At 40.9% G+C, this 16,791-nt stretch overlaps 1 pseudogene; it reads left to right on the forward strand.

Moving 5' to 3' along the window:
- Window positions 1-16,247: 16,247 nt before the first annotated feature.
- LOC147357610 (ubiquitin-like protein ATG12 pseudogene) lies at window positions 16,248-16,547 on the forward strand (annotated as a pseudogene).
- Window positions 16,548-16,791: the final 244 nt, after the last annotated feature.

Below are 16,791 nucleotides of genomic sequence, written 5' to 3' on the forward strand. Positions count from 1 at the left end.
CCTGCTAACCCTTCAGAATCCCTTGTACCCAATCCAGTGTTCTCTCTTGACTATGGCAGAAAAGTCAGAGGGGAACAGGGACCAAGAGGCCTGTCATCCTGTTGGGAATTATTCTTAGATTCGTGCGTGACCTTGAGAGGGTGTTTCTTCGGTCTACAGCCCCACATTAGAGTCTGTGTCTGTCTTCTGTCCGAGAAGACAACAGTTACCTGTAAGAAACAGTGAAGACAAAGCACAAAATATCCAAGTGCTGGAGTGTGTGATTTGGAATCAAATCATGTAGACATTCCCAGAGGCTGAAGATTCCAGGTCATTGAGATCGGCTTAGTGGAGGAAGCAGGACTGTTTGCGACTTGGGGTTGTTAATTAATTAGTTTATTTATTTTGGACATCTAGAAAAACAAGAGTTCACTTTTCCTGGGAATGAAATATGGTTAATTCATGTTGATGGATTCAGCGCCGTTCTGATAAGAGATAGCTTGTTGAGGCAGTTGTTTTGTTTCGCCCACAGCGTTCTTTTTCCCAGGATTCCAGCTCACCTATTATGCTTCTTCCTATTTGCTGCCAGTACTGTTTAGAAATTTTCACCACTAGCTCATTCCTGGGCTTCTTTATGTTGTATTAGTGGGATTAGCTATAGAGACAAACAGCCTAGACCTACAGAATACAGAAAGGCTAACTGTGAAACAAGCAATGAGACGATCTGAAGTGGATTATGAGCTCTTTTTAAAAAAGATTAAATACTTTTTAAACTGGGTGGAAGGAGGGTGAAATACATAACTGAAAGTGTGGAACCAATGTGAAAAACTAATACAGAACCAAATGCCCAAATTTCTGATATACAGGAACATTCAGAATAATTTTCTTTTCAGTCCATTGAACCATCCAGGTAGCCGACGAAGCCCATGGAGCCTGCATGGAAAATTATTCTACTTGGATTGTTCTGATTAGATTCTTAGTAGCTTTTCCATGAAAAATAACAGAATGTAGCTTCCAATTCTACATCATCTGTAATCCTATAGCTCCAAGTGGGCATAGAGAAACATGCTAAATCACCAAAACCAGGTGACATGTGACAGTCACAAGCAGGATAACACACACACACACACTCACACACACTCACACACAGGACAGCATTACTGGAGATGTTCATACCCACATACTCAAATGTGGCGACAGGACTTAAAAAGTAGCTTAAAGAGAATCTGATGGAAAATACTTCAGCACAGAGAGACTTAAATTTATTTCTCTGTGCTTCTTTTGCCCCTGTTTATTCAAGCTAAGCTGGTGTGTGTGTGTGAGTTTAGCACAGACTGGGAGATTCCCATAAGACATCTCTTATGTCTATTTTGAAAGAGAGAAGACAGTTTCCACGATCACTTCAGGGTTTGTCAGTGCTTCTAGATAACTTTCCTGGGTTTAATCTTCTGGCTTTTAATGGCTTAGTTCTCCCTGAGCAGTCTTGGATGTAATTTATTCCTAAACCAACATATATGTAGATGCATGAAGTAAAAGGTGCTTTTTCCCTATTCCCAGTTGAGGGATAAGATGCCTGAGCTAACTTCTTAAAACCTCTTCACCCTCCACCCCCATCAGATGCAAAACAGAACTCCTCCAGCATGAATAACTGACCAGGCAAAACGTTCTGGTGATAGTGTAATGGAACACCGTCCGTGAGAACAAGAGCAGCACACGTTGACATTCCTCTACTCGACACTTGTCAATCACTTTGTCCATTGTAGGCAGCGAACAATTTTCAGAAAGGTCACACAATGAAACTGTTAAAATGTAAGTGGCTAAGTTGACTGGTGAGCTATAGAAATCTGAAGCAATGTTTTCATTTAGCTAGTCTATTTTCTGTCACAAATAAAACAACAAATTTACTGTGGCTGCCATGATTTCTAGAGGATATAAGTTCCTCGTTGATTCAGCCCCTGTTGATCTTCCAACCTTCTCCTGACACTTTTCTCACCTTTCCTCCATCCCACCCTGCAGTCAAACCACACTGCTTTCTACTCTATGTATACCCTCTCCATCCCATGCTTTTCTTCTCCTCTGCCTTTACTTTGGCAGTTCCCAGCTCCTGACTTCTCTTTCAACTCTCCACTGTCAAAGTCTCCCTGTATGTGTGAGTCACCAGTGGCTCAGATGGTAAAGAATCTGCCTGCAATGCAGGAGATCCGGGTTTGATCCCTGTGTTGGGAAGATCCCCTGGAGAAGGGAATAGCAACCCACTCCAGTATTCTAGCCTACAGAATGGAAAAGAATATGAAAATATATATATATATATATATATGTATAACTGAATCTCTTTGCTGTACAGAAAAATTAACTCGATATTGTAAATCTATTCTTCAATAAATAAATTTTAACTTATTCTTAAATTTAAAATATTAATTTACTAAAGAATAGTGGATTTACAATGTTGTGTTAATTTCTTCTGTATAGCAAAGTGACTGAGTTATACATATACGTATATATACATATATTCTTTTTCAGTATGTTTCGTCACGGGATATTGAATCTAGTTGTTATAAAGCAGGACTTTGTTGTTGTTCTATGTATAATAGTTTGCATCTGCTAACCCCTAATTCCCAATCCATCTCCCTTCGCCCCCTCCCTCTTGGCAACCACAAGTCTGTTCTCTGTGTCTGTGAGTCTGCTTTTGCTTCATAGATAGGCCGATTTGTATGGTATCTTAGGTTTCACATATAATGATATCATATTCGTATTTGTCTTTCTTTGTATTTGTCTTTTCATCTTTTTAGAGAAAATCTTCAAGGGAAATTTCTTTCAGTTTTCCTGGTGAGTAGGGAGGAAACTGAACTGGTTTTGATTATTTTGGTAAAGTGAAAGTCGCTCAGTCGTGTCTGACTCTCTGCGACCCCATGGACTTCTCTAGGCTGGAATACTGGAGCCGGTAGCCTTTCCCTTCTCCAGGGGATCTTCCCAACCCAGGGATCAAACCCAGGTCTCCCACATTGCAGGCGGATTCTTTACTAGCTGAGTCACAAGGGAAGCCCAAGAATACTGCAGTGGGTAGCTTATCCCTTCTCCAGCGGATCTTCCCAACCCCGGATCTCCTGCATTGCTGGCAGATTCTTTACCAACTGAGATATCAGGGAAGCCCCTTGCATTTCTCCTGAGCAAGTACTGCCTTGATGGACTTATATTGAATTGGAGAGCCCATGAGTCAAATTTTGATCATTTTATTTTGGAGCAGAAATCACTGCTTTTTGTATGTGTCTTTCTCTTTCTGACTTGTTTTGCTTAGTAGGATAATCTCTAGATCCATCCAAGTTGCTGCAAATGGAAACCTGCCTATATTTAAGATCCAGCTCAAATATTTCCCTGTGACATCTTCAATGATCCCCATCCCCAAGGCAGTAATAATCTCTCCTTCTCCTGAACATTCCTAATCTTTCTCTCCCTGATCATTTCCTGAGCTATGCTGTGCTTAGTTGCTCAGTCATGTCCGACTCTTTGTGACCCCATGGACTGCAGCCCTCCAGGCTCATCTGTCCATAGGGATTCTCTACTAGAGTGGGTTGCCATACCCTCCTCCAGGGGTTCTTCCCAATCCAGGGATCGAATTCAGGTCTCCTGCATTGCAGGCATATTCTTCATTGTCTGAGCCACCAGGGAAGCTCGATCATTTCCTACATTGAATCATATATGCTTACTCCCACCTACCAGAGTAAGTAAGGCCCTTAATGTACAGAGAAAATGCTTTTTCCATCTTTAATTCATTCACAGTGCATAGGATTCTTTGCATATATTTGGTTCCCATGAATGAATGCATGAATGAATGAGGCAAATTCAGCTGAGAGCAAATGTACATAAAAATGCTGCAGGTTTGAAACCAAGTAGCAGAAATACGCGAATACATTCCTGATTTAAAGCTACTGTGCACAGAACAACTTAAAATTTTACACCAGGCAAAAAATAGTACTTCGTTTATTTAACTGGATGTGAACCTGATGGGGACAGCAGGTTGATAGTGTTCGTTAGCTGGTGGAGAGTCGGTTCCAATTGGGAGGTTCAAGGGGATGTTTTCTTCCAGTTGTTCACATGCCTTCTAAACAGGTGATCAGAATTCAGCCTCTTGACTCCCACACCAGCTTTGGAAAAAAATCAACCATCCTTCTCCCTTCTCTCCTCATTGTTTTCAAAAAGTGATTTCTGCTCCAAAATAAAATTATCAAAACACGGGTCATGGGCTCTCCATTTCAATATAAGCCCATCAAGGTAGTACTTGCTCAGGAGAAATGCAATCATCTTTATCAAAATAATCAAAACCAAATTCAGTTTCCTCCTTACTCACCAGGAAAGCTGAAAGAAATTCCTCTTGGTGATTTGGTTTTTACATGTGAAAACATCATAATTGTTTAAAAGTTAACAAAGTAGAGCTCTAGTATGTAGACTGATTACCATTCTGGGAAGTCTAATTGTTTAAAAGTTAACAAAGTAGAGCTCTAGTATGTAGACTGATTACCATTCTGGGAAGTCTGGCCAGTTTTGATGAGCTGGGAAAAATGCTATTATTTCCCTAAAATAGTTCTAGATCAAAGAAGTTAGTGTTTAGATCAAAGAAGTAGAAAGGAAGCAGAGAGAAAGAACCAGCTTTTCTCCAGTATCTGCTACATACCAAATACACTACAAACATTTGTTTATTTAATCCTCGTGACAGCCCTTCTGAATTAAATATTACTATTTTCAGGTCAGAAAAATGTAAGGCTTTGGAAATTAAATAACATACCCAAAATTCCACAGCTGGTAAAAGACAAAGCTCTTAGTGAAAGGCAAATATTCAAATCCAGTTCTGTCTATGTGCTTTACCCGTGTATCTCCCATTACACCCTATCACCTGATCCCATCTGGGGGATTTTCCTCCAGGAAGAATAGAACTCACAGACAGGGTTCTGCATATGCTTGCTTTTTATTAGCTAGGATTCTTGCTTTTTTGTTGTCGAAGCAGACAATTCACTCTAAATCTACAACTTTGTTCACCACTAATATTTTGCGTTTGTTTTTGAAACAACCCGCTTCAATACTGAGAAATCATCAGAGATGCTCAATATACTACTTTAGAGATGGAATTTCAGTAGAAGGAGAGTTTTTATTAGGTTGTCTGGCGATATTTCTTATTATTAACGACAATGACGTTTGATGGCTTTAATACGGCATGCATCAATGAACCAGAATGGTCATTTAGTTGATGCAAACATCCAGCTGCTCTGTTTTTGATTACAGAGAGAGTCCTGTTCAGTGATCAGAGATAACAATGTAAATGAGGAAAATTATGCATAAAGCCCTGAGGATCTAGAAGTTTGCCCCCTAGACTTGTAAATATGGAAGGACTGTCATTCAGTAGTCAGGTACTCCATTTTAGTTTATACCCTACAATTAAAATGATACCCAAGCCTCTGTGACCAAAGAAGTAACTGACCATTCAAACCAATAAAACTTTATTAAGTGTTATGTTTGCCTTGATGGGAAGGGAGCGAGGTTTGTGGGTGCTGTTGAGGGATGTGAAGATGGATGAAGTCGTGTGGACTTTTTATCCTTGTAACCCCTAGAACTAATTGCATATGTTACTGAGATACAGGATACGGATCAATTAAAGAATTTGTAAACAAATGCTGAGTTCCCCATCATTGTGAGTATGCAAAGTTGATGGTATCAGAAATATCTTCATGGATTAACAATATGGTTATATTTTATGATGTCAGACTAGATGATGTGCTATAATGATCCCTTATAGGAGAGGGAGATGATCATAATAGTAATATTCTTTCTTTTATTGAGTACTTAATAATCGCCAGATACTATGCTCTGTGTTTTGTAGATGCTATTTTTATATTCACGACTGGGAGTTATTATTTTCCTCCTGCTACAGAAGAGGAAACTATTTTACTTGGCCAGCAATTTAGAAGTCAATTGTGGAACTAGGATTTGAACACAGCTGCCCTGCTCTAGAGTATTACTATTTTTAGCAAAGTCTTTTTCATTTCAACCTTGATATCTTATGATTGTCAGGCATGGGGTCTGCCTTCAAAGTGTCACTTAAAAGAGGAGACAAATGTACACAGCTATAATGCAAGGGGGGATAATATAGAACACGTAATATTATGATCTTGTTGAAGAAATAGGAAACAGAGTTACAAACTAATAAGAGAGATTTATTTAAGGATGAAAAATGTGATTACAAAAGACATAATAAGGAATTATTTTATCAACAAGCCTTATATTCAGCAAGAATTTATTATTATATAGTCCAAAAAGTTCTTTTGACATCTCTTGTATGCACTTTTCTGTCTAGATACTGAAGGATACAAGAACAAGGCATTTAAAACTGAAGGAACTCATTTTCTGGGCTGCTCATTTGACCCTGAATCTTAATTTGATTTTGTGACATTTCTGTTACTGTTTTTCAACCAAATTTATACTTTTAAGGTTTAGCATTTTATGATTAATAAAGTAGTACACATGCATTACAGAAAATTTGGAAAATCCAAAAAGTATAAGAAAAAACTACCCCAAATGTCAATAACTAAAGGTCTTCATTTTTTAAATTTTGTCTTCTAGTCATTTTTATGTGTCTTTGAATCATTATGATTTTAATGTATGCAATTACATTATTACCTAACTTTCTCTCCATATACACTGGGCTATCCAACAAGATTCTGAACTAGTAGAAGGCAGGAATTAGGTACCACACTTTCCTGGAGTCCTTGGACTACATACAAGTAAGTTTGCAGTGTTCTGTCAGCATAGTAAGTGCAAGAATCATGAATGGATTGATTATCAATCAATCAATCAATAAACACAAAATATAAAACAAAGTTCTCCACCTTTGAAGAATTGAGAGTCCATATTAATTAAGTCCATATTAAAGTTCTAATTGCACAACGAATTTTACCCTAAGACTTGCATGCATGGCTGCTAAGTTAAGTCAGTTGTGTCCAACTCTTAGGGACCCTATGGGCTTTATCTCTCCAGGATCCTCTGTCCATGAGATTATCCAGGCAAGAATACTTGAATACAGAGTGGGTTGCTGCACCCTCCTCCAGGGGATCTTCCTGACCCAGGGATTGAACCTGCATCTCTTATGTCTCCTGCTTTGCAGGCAGGTTCTTTACCACTAGCACCCGCTGCGAGGCCAACATATGGCTAAATACTAAATGAGTCATTGCAGGATACTCTTTAGAAAGAAGTGATACGTGGTGAGGAAAGATGGCCTGGGACATACCTGTGGGGTTATAACTATGGTGGAAGAAGCTGAGCTTAATTTTTTGGACCATCCAATAGGCTCCCTATAGACATGGGTTGTTCTGTCTCTAGCCAGTTCCCATTATTCTGCTCGGTGCCAAGTGGCCTCTCCACTGACAGTCTCAGAGGACCTGCTATATTCTACACAAGCAAAAGAAACCAGAGCCCCTCTCCCTACACGAGGGAAAGTACCTAGCTAGAGTTTCCACTCAGCTCTGGGATCAGGAGGGAATTCTAGGCTACACAGCCTCATGATGGATAGCTTTCTCCAGTGGTAAACTTACAAGGAAGGCGTTTTAAAACTCCTTTTTAGAGTTCTTTCTCTCCTTTAAGTGAAAGGCTGCTCAGGGGGAAGTGCTGAAACCGTACTCTCTCCTGCCTAGTTATCTGATGATTGTGGTCCTGGAGCTCCCATTATACAACTTGCGCTGAAGTGTATTGGAGCTGAGTGCCTTGGCTACAATGGGCAGCATGTGAGAGGGACACTTTGGGGACGTGGAGGCTTCTCAGATGGCCTGAATTCAATGAACAGTTTGCAGCTAATCAATAGGGGCATAGCAATCAGGTAAATGTAAGTAGAGCTGGATTTGAAGGATTTTCACGTAATCGGTTTGGAGAATTACCTTGGGTATAAAGAGATGTGTAACATCAATCCGCATTTGGCATATTTCAGCTCAGGTTGTGGCAGCTGGTCTGACAGGCTGCCTGCCCCTTCCACAGTTCTGTTAATTCCAGATGAAATGAAAATACCCTCCTTAGTAGTCATTAAGGTTCCAATTTTATTTCTCATTATTAAACCATGAAGTTGGCAAAAACATTTAAATTAAGCAAAATGAAGAGATTTATGAGCAAATTGGAGTCAAGGTGAAACATTGAAGCTTAATCTCAAAAGATTAAGACAGGCACAATAACCAGCCTATTGGGAAAAAAAAAAAAAGCATATCTCAGAGTAAACAGGAGGAAATGTTCTTTCTTATTTTTTCCCAAAGAACTAACCCTTTAAAATTGAGTTTTTTAGATGATGACTTCACGCTTCGTAATACCCACCTGATTTGAGAAATGTTGGAATAAGATTTAAATGGTATTTTAGTCTCCGTGTAAAACTAGAAAGGTATGTCACACTGATAGCCCCAAGCAGCTGACAGTCTCCTGCGGAGGCAGAGTGCTGTGATGAGAGCAACATGAATTATTTCAGATCCCCCTTGCCCCGAAGACAGAACCCTGCTCGGTGGCTGGCATGAGGGTCAGAGATTAAACTTGTTTGATCTTCAGTTTCTCCACTGAGACTGTCAGTAAGGAGCTGGTGTGCCAGAGGGAAGGATGTTTCCAGCCAGCTGAGTGTCCCACGGGTAAGCACAGGGCTGAGACCCCACCCGAATTCCTTATTGGAGGCTGCCTTCTTCCTTGAGAATGTCATAGCAGGGGCAACCTTGAAAGGTGATGACAGACACAAAAGGTTCCATAGGCAGTCACCTAAGCAGGGCACCAACTACTGAAAGCATTTTAATTTAATACCAAAGAGCATCACGGATAATCATAATCCCATCTATTGATCCTAAACCTCTTTCAGCAGTGAGGAGATGCAGTTACTGTAAGGGCAGTAAGGGCAATGACTGTTCCCCAGGGACTTTGACAGAAAAATCCATTCACTTCAAAACTGAACACCAAGGCTTTTCTGGAAGGTAAGTGGCACGACCCGGATGTTAGTGTTGATTACTGGAAGATTCCAACTGTCCCCTCAGACTGCGTGTCCCCCATAAACCTGTTCTGATACCTGACATAGTCAATAGAGTGGCTTCTTTGGGTTCAGCAGGTATGACATTGAGTTAATCATTATAAGTCAATGACACCATAGCAGAAGCAAGGTCTGGGAGAGGTCAACTTTTACGAAGGTTATAGAGGTTCCTGCCTCCAAGGATTCTGGGGTTTCTGGGGGTGCTGGGTCTATGGGAAAGCTGGTCCCAGAGATGGAGGGGTGGGGTGGGGTAGGGCAGGGGAGCAAGGAAACTAATGTTTCTTTCGTTTTAATTGTGTCCCAGGTATGACACTAGGTGCTTTCACATAAATTATATTTAATCCTTGCAGCAACCCTCTCAGGCAATCTTTTTCACCCTCATTTTAGAGCTAAAGAGTTGGAGGCTCAGGGAATTGAAGTAATTTGCACAAGTTCACCAACCTCTCCCATTACGGATGTGAAAAAAAAGAGCTGGCCAGCCTCAAAGATCATGCTTTCTCTGTGACATCATGCCAAGTCCCTGGAAGTTAAGCACAAGGAGCCTTATTGCACAACTGGGTCAGCCAGGAGTCACCTGTCCCAGCAGCATATGTGGGAAATTTTAAGTGGGAAAAACACCCAGTCTCCTTTAATAAAAATGTGTTGCTGTTCAGTCATTAAGTCGTGTCCGACTCTTTGCAACCCCATGGGCTGCATCATGCCAGGCCCCTCTGTCCTCCACTATCTCCCGGAGTTTGCTCAAATTAATGTCCGTTGAGTTGGTGATGCTATCTAACCATGTCATCCTCTGTCAACCCCTTCTCCTTTTGCCTTCAATCTTTTCAGCAGGGTCTTTTCTAATGAGTCAGCTCTTTGCATAGAGTGGCAAAAGTATTGGAGCTTTAGCTTCAGCATCAGTCTTTCCAATGAATATTCAGTGTTGATTTCCTTTTAGGACTGACTAGTTTGATATCTTTGCAGTCCAAGGGACTCTCAAGAGTCTTCTCCAGCACCACAGTTTGAAATCTTCAATTCTTCAGTGATCAGCCTTCTTTACAGTCCAACTCTCATCTGTACATGACTACTGGAAAAACCATAGCTTTGACTATACTGACTTTTGTTGTCAAAGTGATAATTCTGCTTTTTAATATTTAATACACTGTCTGCATGTGTGCATGCTAAGTTGCTTCAATCATGTCCGACTCTGTGAGACCCTATGGGCTGTAGCCCTCCAGGCTCCTCTTGTCCATGGGATTCTCCAGGCAAAAATACTGGAGAGGGTTGCCATGCCCTTCTCCAAAGACACTGTCTAGGTTTCCCAAAGCTTTCCTTTCAAGCAGCAAGCGTCTTTTAACTTGAAATGGAGGGAAAATCTCTACTTGAGAATGGGAGACTAGACCTGACTGGTCTGATCTCTGCCCTCTCAAGATTCGCATTCAGCTTGGAGTTTTATCACAAATCATTCTTGCTGCCACCTTTGTCTTTGGGGCCAATCTGATCTTTCACAAAAGGACTCAAGTGGACTTAGGACGCTTAATTTGCTATGGCAGCACTGCAGCAAGGGTAAAATGATGACATAGGACAACCAAAGGCTCAGAGATAAGTAAAGGAAAATAAACATGGATTAGAGGCAGCAATTAATCAGACTCAGGGGCTGTGGCTGCTTTCCAGAGCATGGTCCATCCTCTCAGGTGACTTTGCAGTCACCGCCCTACTCAGCTTCCAGCCTGAGTTGAGGTGGCAGAGGCCAACTCCTCCACCCCAAGCATCTGGAATGTCTTTCTTAAAAAACCTTATTTTTTAATATTTATTTTATTTATTTGGCTGCACCAGGTCTAGTTGCAGCAAGAAGGATCTTTGATCTTTGTTGCGGCATGCGGGATCTAGTTCCCAGACCAGGGACTGAACCCAGGCCCTCTGCACTGGGAGTGCCGAGTCTCAGCCACTGAAGCAGCAGGGAAGTCCCTGGAATCTCTTAAAGCATCTTAAGGAAGTTTAGGCCACAGTCTAAAGTTAGGCTTCAAATTTCAAAGAAACGACTTGCCCTATGTAGATGAGTACCCGCCTTGACTTATTTATTGGTAGCTGCAAATTCTTAACCCAATCTGAACAGAAAAAGGTAAAAAGGCAAGTATTATAGGAAACGGAGAAGAACTTTTAACAATTTGTCAAAATATGAACACGTGACATTTTTATTTTAAATACAACTGCTCAAAGCATTGGCAGCACTCACCTTAACCACAGTTATCAAATAAAATGAATGAATTCTTCTCACACATCATTCACTACATCTAGAACAAGGCTATGTTTTCACAGAGCTACCAAATCAGCTACTTTTCAAACACCAGAAGATCTTCAAAACAACACTAAAATAATATTTCACACCTACCAAGGAGGCTAAATAAACAAATAAAAATTTGATAACGTTAGGAGCTGGTGAGGATGTTTGCTCAAGAGAAGTCTCAGCTGCTGGTTGGAGTGTAAACTGGAAAGAAAAATTGGCAACATTCAATGAAGGTAAAGATGAGGAATATTCTATGAATGAATTGCATATCTTGGTATACACTCAAAATTCTTGCAACTGTTCACAAGCAGACATGAACAAGAATATTCACTGCAACAGTTTATAACAGCCAAACACACAGATTGCTTAAAAATCTGGACAAAATTTAAATGTCCACCAATAAACGGATGGACTTTTAAAGTTATGATTTAACTGGTACAAATGGAACCGTTTACAGTTGTAAAAGTGAATAAGGTGCCTGTGCCTATGCATAAGTCTTTACTGTATAATACTGAGTGAAAACCCCCGTATCTCAGGGGGTTTTCCCTCATATGCCATCTCTCAAGTTTAACCATTGACCACAAAAACCACTCATTCATTCTTTAAAGTAATATTCTTAATTTTACAGATGCAGCCTCTGTTAGATATTCTGGGAGATTGAACTATTGATCTAAGGCCAACAAGGATACTTCTTCTTAAGATCTCACGGTTTGAGTGCATCTGTAACATAAATGGAGGGCTTCTTATAGCGGTGCTGGCACAGTCTTGGTGTGTACTGATGAAACAAAACAGATGCAAGCAGGAAAGCAAAACCAGAAAACAACTCCCTACTACAAATGCATGAAAGGAAGGGTAACTTTGTTAATGAAATGCAGATAAGTGGTTTTTAATGAGAATGTGTTCGTAGAAATCAAGACTGTCCAATAACAACGCAGGTTGCACTATGGCTACCAACAAAGTAAAAGGATTTGGAAGTGCTTCTCTTTCTTTCTCTCTCTTCTGGAGTATTAAACCTATTCAAAAGGTCCACAGAGTGATTTCTGTTTTCAAATAATTTTTAGTCCTACATGCCATTGGAAAGAAGGCACACAACATCGAAAAGGTTTACAAGAAATCGGTGGTCTTGATTGTGGGGAGGGGGGTGACCTAATTAATCGTAGAAATACAGAGGTTGTATGGGGAGATGGAAAGTCAGGACTGGAGTCAGATTTTGGCTGTACCACTTATGAGCTGCTGGTGCTTCAGGCAGTTCATTTAATGGTTATAATCTCCAAAGTCTCTTTTTAAAAAACTTTTAAGTTTTGTGTTGGGGTATAGCCAACTAACTATGTTGTGATAATTTCCGGCAAACAGTGAAGAAACTCAGCCATATATATATACATACCCATTCTCTCCTAAAACCCCCTCCCACCCAGTCTGCCACATAACTTTGAGCAGAGTTCCCTGTGCTATACAGTAGATCTGTGTTGGTTATCCATTTTAAATATAGCAGCGTGTTCCTGTCCATCCCAAACTCCCTAACTTCAATGTCTTTTTGATAAAATAAAATGTCTTGAAATATTGCTGGGAGGATTACAGAGATAATACAAGTCAAGTACATATATATGTTTGTGTGCACAGTTGCTCAGTCGCTCAGTCGTGTCTGACTTTTTGTGATCCTCTGGACTGTAGCCTGCCAGACTCCTCTGTCCATGGGATTTCCCAGGATAGTGGGTTGCCATTTCCTACTGGAGTGGGTTGCTATTTCCTACTCCAGAGGATCTTTCCGACCTAGAGATCAAATATCTCCTGCATCTCCTACATTGGCAGCGGATTCTTTCCCATGTGCCAACCTGGGAAACCCCAGAGTGTATATATAAATATATGTATGTATATGTGTAAGTGTGTATGTGTGTGTTGTGCTTAGTTGCTTAGTCATGTCCGACTCTTTGTGACACCATAGACTATAGCCCACCAGGGTCCTCTGTCCATGTGGGTTCTCCAGGCAAGAATATGGGAGTGGGTTGCCATGCCCTCCTCCAGGAGATCTTTCCAACCCAGGTCTACCACACTGCAGGCAGATTCTTCACCAACTGAGCCACAAGGGAAGCCCATATATATAAAGAACTTAGAAAGTGATAAAGGCCCAAGAAATGGAAGAGCTTGTGATGATGATGGTGACGATGTTGATGAGGACAAGGACACTTTCCCAAGCTGCTACTGTGCACTGCCGTCAACTACAGCCTCCTTCTGGTATTTATATGCTGGTGGGAAAGACATAGGAGACTTCAAGCTAAATAAAACTTAACTCTGTAAAGCATTTACTGGCAAATCTAACTGCTTGCACATAGGCGATAACTAGCCAGTCTATTTTAATAATAAAAGGTTTTTTTTGGTTTCAATTTCTGGTTGCCCTTTGTTGATCAGTAGAGAACTGATTATACAGTCTATACTGGGCCCATAAAGAATTATTCTTAAAGAATTACCCTTTAGCAAGATGCTATTAGCTGTGATGGAGGGTCTTTACAAGAAACAGTTCAGTGAATGTCACTAACTCTATTGTAAAGAATGTAAGTCTGATGTTCACTGTATCACATAGGGTCCATTTTACCAGACCTCTAGGGAAAGAGCCCTGTCTGATCTTGGTGCCAAAAAACATCTTAAAAAATCCCTTGGGTACTTGATTTTATCCTTTTGATGCTGTGAACAGACAAAGTTCATTTCCTTTTTTGAGTGAATATCTGGGATGCTCAGTTTGAGACCCAACAGTAACTGCCCATCATCACTGTGTACATTATTTAAGCCTCACCTTGGAGTCATCTTTGTTCTTGCCCTTGTTTTTTTCTTCTCTTTTCACCCTGCTTTTATTTTTTTGGTTGCAGCATGCAAACTCTTAGGAGGATCTAGTTCCCTGACCAGGGATCGAACCCGGGTCCCTTGCGTTGAGAACACAGAGTCTTAGCCACTGAACTGCCAGGGAAGCCCTTCGCCCTGCTTTTACCTGGAAGAACACTCATACGTAGATGTACTGTGCTGTGCTTAGTTGCTCGGTCACGTCTGACTCATAGTAATCCCACGGACTGTAGCCCACCAGGCTCCTCTGTTCGTGGGACTCTCCAGGCAAGAATACAGGAGTGGGTTGCTATGTCCTCCTCCAGGGGATCTTCACAATCCAAGGATCAAACCCGGGTCACCTGCATTGCAGGCAGATTCTTTATCAGCTGAGCTACCAGGGAAGCCCTCATACATAGATACATCTATCTATATATGTATATTCAAACACTTACATATACATATATATATATATATATACTTACATCTATGCAATACAGTGCTCCATACTAATCTATAAAGGAAATTATGCCAAATGTCATTACTCTGGGTGGTCCAAGGGTTGATTATATTAAGTAGATTATTCTAACGTTTTGTTTTTCCCACAGAAACATCATCTACACTGTTTGAAATGCAGCTCTCTAAAAGGCAGTTAAATTATTAACTCCCATCTAGATCCTAAATGAGTGTTTTTCCCAATACATCATTTATAATATACTGTTGCCCCTCAGGAGTTGAGGTATTAAAGTGCTTTTTGAGACATGCTGGGAAAACTCTGAAAAATAACTTGCTAAAAGAAAACGAGTTCAGGAAAGCAATTTCATGTTCCATTTTCCTGCTGGGATACTATCTGGGATGGGATGGTAGTGTTTACGTGTAAGCAAAAATCTGTTCCGTATGTTGAGAGGAAGACAAAAGCAGTGCCAGTCTGCGATGCTGGGCAGTGGCACTCAGCAGACGATTTGCGAGGCAGAGACTCAAGGACCCGCACTTGGCAATCACCGTCATCTTTATGCATGAAGGACCACCATCACATTTTCCACCTTCCTTTCGCTTTCTGGTATGTCGGTCTTTTAAAAAATTATATATATTAAGACTTGCCATAGTTCAAAGGTACACCTTAACTCACTCAAATCACAAGTCTTGTCTCTGACTGAGAAGAGTGCTGATAAGTCAGCATCATTACCACAAGTGAGGGGATGGAACTCAAATGAACCATGCTGAGGCTGCTCTTTTAGGAAAAGCACACTGAGGCTTCCCTCCCCCAGGACTGTTTTGCTTCTTGGTAATTCTGTCAAAATGTGATTTTTTTCCATTTTTTTCTGGGTCAAATCCCGGTGAGGTGCTGTGGAGATGGGTGTAATTTCATGAGGGAAAAGTATTCATTTTTTTCCTGAGAGAAAGCTGAGGAGGGACTTCCCTGGTGGTCCAGTGGCTAAGACTTGGTGCTTCCAATGCAGGGGTCCTGGATTCGATTCCTGGTCAGGGGTCTGGAGCCCACATGCTGCAACACACGTAAAAATACGTGGTTTTTTAAAAAGAGAAAAAAAGTTAAGGAAAGGTCTCTTCTCTCATGCCTTCAGTTTCCTCAAAATGTTGAATTGCATTTTTTTTTCCTTTTTAAATTGAAGAATTAATGAAGAGAAGGACAGAGTGTGGTCTGGTGAAGGAGAGGTCCATGGACAAGTTTCGCAGGAGCAGCATCAGTTGCGGTAAAACACAGAAATCTCCATTCTTCCCTGACAAAGCTGAAACTTATGGCTTGTGCCTTGTTTCCCCCAGGACGCAGTGTCCTGATAAGGGGTGACAGCCCCATGGTTAAGATGTAGGCTTTGGAGTCAGACTCTGAATTGAAGTCCCAACTTGACCACTTTTATTGTGTGATGCTCAACAAATGCCTCCACTTAATTTCACTAAGCCTCGTTATTCTCAACTATACGATGAGAATAATAATGAGTACCTACCTCGTAGAATTGCTGTAGGATTAAGTGAAACAATCTTTATGAAGCATTGAGCACAGAACCTGAATATTAAGCACCAAAAGATATCAGCCGTTATTATGTAAATGATCAAAATCATTTTAAGGATGGTTGATTCACAAACTTTTACTTATGAAATTCCTTTTTTTTTTTTTAATAAGAAAATACTCTTTGCCCTCCAAGCAAGATGGCTGAGGAGTCTGCGCTACAGTTCCCTCCCTCGACTGCTCCTGAAGCTGAAGGCCCTAAGGAGGTATCCCCAGAAACAGCCACCCCAGAGCCCACTTCTTCAGCTACAGTCTCTCTGGGAACAGAGGAACCTGTCGCTGACACCAAGAAAAAAAGCAACATCCTGCTAAAGGCTGTGGGAGACACTCCTATAATGAAAACAAAGAAGTGGGCTGTAGAGCGAACCCGAACCATCCAAGGACTCATTGACTTCATCAAAAAGTTTCTGAAACTTGTGGCTTCAGAACAGTTGGTATGAAACCAATGGTGTCATTTCCCTACAGAAATTCATAGAGCATTTGTCTCTCGGTACCCAAGGTGGGGGAGGGGATTGATTCCAAGACCATCTTCTGTAGATGCTCAGGTTCCTTATATCAGATCAGATCAGATCAGATCAGTCGCTCAGTCATGTCCAACTCTTTGCGACCCCATGAATCGCAGCACACCAGGCCTCCCTGTCCATCACCAACTCCTGGAGTTCACTCAGACTCACGTCCATCAAG

Source organism: Bos grunniens, chromosome 15, assembly GCF_055505025.1.
Source record: "Bos grunniens cultivar Pamir isolate PY7600 chromosome 15, Bosgru_T2T1.0, whole genome shotgun sequence".
Classification (NCBI taxonomy): Eukaryota; Metazoa; Chordata; class Mammalia; order Artiodactyla; family Bovidae; genus Bos; species Bos grunniens.